Source organism: Amblyraja radiata, chromosome 26 (assembly GCF_010909765.2).
Source record: "Amblyraja radiata isolate CabotCenter1 chromosome 26, sAmbRad1.1.pri, whole genome shotgun sequence".
NCBI classification, from domain to species: domain Eukaryota; kingdom Metazoa; phylum Chordata; class Chondrichthyes; order Rajiformes; family Rajidae; genus Amblyraja; species Amblyraja radiata.
In genome coordinates, this window is record NC_045981.1 from 3,772,984 (window position 1) to 3,776,372 (window position 3,389).

Below are 3,389 nucleotides of genomic sequence, written 5' to 3' on the forward strand. Positions count from 1 at the left end.
GTAGTTGTTACTAATTAAATGTGTTTCCACAGCAAAATCTATTTTAACGAATAGTATTTAAATTTGAACAGATATGGTCAAAGTAGTATTCCAGACTGGGTTGCATTGAAAAAAATTGGCATATCGTGGAGTTTCTCCAATTGTCTGCATGTCACGCGTCTCATTTTATTACAATTAAATTGAGACGTCTTAATTCCGATAGCCTGCAGCCCCTAGTGCTGGTTAGTTCTATTAATATCAGCATTTAATGGTAAGAGAATTTTAATTTTGAGCCTTTAGCCTGCAACTGCTGCTTCACCAAGCTCAATCTCCCACTCGAATGTTAAATATGCTGTAGTCTATTATAATTGCTGGAACAAAATGTTGCATTTTCCCCATAGTTGGACTTATTTTCAGAATCTTAAGGCACTGTCCTGCTGAAGTAACAACTCACACAATACTATGCGATTGAAAAGAAACTAGGGCTTCACACATACCACCGTTTCCTGCAAATTCTAAACATTTTCAATTCTCATTTCCACATCTCTGCCCTGAATAGCATTTTCTCTGTTATCTACTGCTGTCCTTGAAGGCTTGTTTGGGAATGCTCTGAAATTACAAAGCACAAAAACAAGTCTTTCAGCCCAACTTATCCCACACTTTCTCTGCTGCAATACAGACTATCCAAGACATTCCGATTAACTCCCCTAGTTTTTCTTCTCTCCTCTATTGTCAGAGTGAGGCCCAGTCCAAATTGGAGGAACAGCACCTCATATTTCACTTGGGTAGTTTACACCCCAGCAGTATGAACATTGACTTCTCTAACTTCAGGTAGCCCTTGCTTTCTCTCTCCATCCCCCTTCCCAGTTCTCCCACGAGTCTTACTGTCTCCGACTCCATTCTATCTTTGTCCCGCCCCCTCCCCTGACATCAGTCTGAAGAAGGGTCTCGACCCGAAACATCGCCCATTCCTTCTCCCGAGATGCTGCCTCACTCGCTGACTTACTCCAACATTATGTCTACCTTCACAAAAGATTTGGCCTGATAAAGTGTGGAATGATAGGTATGTGTGCGCTTGATAAGGAAGGCAACAAAGAAGAAAGGCAAATTCAACACATCCTTTCTGAAAGCTGCCGATGGAATCCTGGAAACATAGATATTATAATTTGAATATCCTATTGTGACATCCACATTTCTACTAAGATCAACTTAGTTTTAAAGATACACAAAAATGCTGGAGAAACTCAGCGGGTGCAGCAGCATCTATGGAGCGAAGGAAATAGGTAACGTTTCGGGTCGAAACCCTTCTACAGACGTTTGTGTAATAGGACTGATGAATACTGAATCTAGAACATTTTAGACTGGTAACAAAATCTCAAGGTGGAGCAAGTGAAGGTAATCATACAACAGCCACACTGCTGTGCTGAATGGCAACTTCATAAAGTTCAATCTACCTCCCAATCTGCATTCTAGTTTGATGGCCACCAATTTTTTTGAAACACACCAAAATATCAAAATATTCTATCAGTTTGGACTGCATCCATATACATTTTTAACAAAATAAATAAGGATGCTGCTAAAGCCAAGTACTTCAGACATTAAGTGATACATTACTTACCGTTTCAATGTCACTGCAGTAGAGGATGCCATTACATAAAATATTTTCGCCTTTCTCTCTATATAAATATTTAGAATCAGAAATATTTGTTGATTTCAACTTATTTGATTTGTACTTTCCAATCTTTATTTGTTCTCATTAGTCATGAAATTTTATCTGTGGTAGAAAATGTTTCATGCCACACAAACTTGTTTTATAAAATCCCTTTTACACCCCTCACAACATAGTACATTTATTTGCATAGCAGCAACTAAATAGTTTGTTTTTCAATGTACAGAGACGGAACTGAGATTCTCACTTCTGCAACGGAACATTCCCCAACAACATTCCCAAAACTCCATTAATATTGCAATTTCCTTGCTTCTTAATGCTGTACAACTTATAAAGCTCAGTTGCAACAAGGCAACCGTTTCATGTTGTTCCAAACGATGTAGTTAGTTACAAGGTCACATCACAAAAGCAGACACTTTTAGACTGTTAAAATAAATGATAGTTAACTACAGCCAAATATTTTAGTGTTTTAGAAGTAATTTTGGATTTAAAGAAAAACACCCGTTTAATCTCCTGAATTTACTAGAAGAGGAATAAGTGGTACAACTCCTGGAATAATGGTTTCAAATCCTTCCCTTGATCTTAGATTTACTGGACTGCTTCAGATCCCAATCTGGAAAAGCCACCACTCCAGTAAAACCACCACAGAGTGGACTAAAATTTAACAATATTGCAATCATTTCAAAAGCATTACGCCTCATTTATTGATCTGCTCAAAACACTTCAGACTTGGTTATTCCAGCTCACTTGCTTTGGACTAATGTTGCTGAAGGCAATGCATTCTATTGAGAAGATTTGCATTCATATTATACCTTTCTACATTTTCATGGAAGTGCATCATGTCGGTGAATTACTTTGAAATACATCAACTTTTGGCAAAGGAAAAACAAATGAAGCCATAGGTCTTGCACTCGTTTTTCCAGATTCCATGATTCAACATTATTTAAAACTATGCACAAAGCGATGGTCTCACCAATCACCTTTTCTATTCAATTTAAAGTAACTTCATTAGGACAAAATGAGGTTTAATGCAGCTTATCAAGCCGGTGAAAAAACGGTTAAGTTTCTGCTCTGGAACAGTGGTTTTACATTGTTATAAAGTACAGCTACCCGTGATTTGGTTCTCTCGGGGTTCGAGGGTCTTTCAGACCCCTTTCAGCAAGCGATCCAATAACTACTACGTTTTCCTTACGGCAAATGGCACCAGGGAAAGAAGTCTTTCTTGGCTACTTTTCTATTCCATCCTATCTTACCATTAAAGACAAGAGGCACTTGGCTTAAACCAATGAGTAAAGCAATTGAGAATTATAGGTGCAAAGCTTTGATTATTCTAACAGCGTAATGCTACTTCATTTTTACGTTTGGTTAAATTTTAATCCTGGCGTCTATTAGTTTCCTTAAATCATAATGATGATATTGAACACAAAATTACAAACTTTGATGTCACAGAAAATATTTTTTGCTCCGCCCATCAGCCATGAACTTAGGTTGTTCAACTTTGAGGCATCACAATCACTGTCCCAAATCCCATTCCTGGAATCTACAGGGCAATCAGTTGGAGCAAGAAACTGATGAAACCCATTACAGCAGAGTCCATCTAATTAACTGGACTGAGGACTTTACATTCTTGGTTACGTTGAGGATAAAACTGCATGCATGCATTGAACAAATCCTAACTTGACACAAATTAATTTTCTTCATATGATCATTTTCAGGATGTGTAATTTTCAGTACATGGACA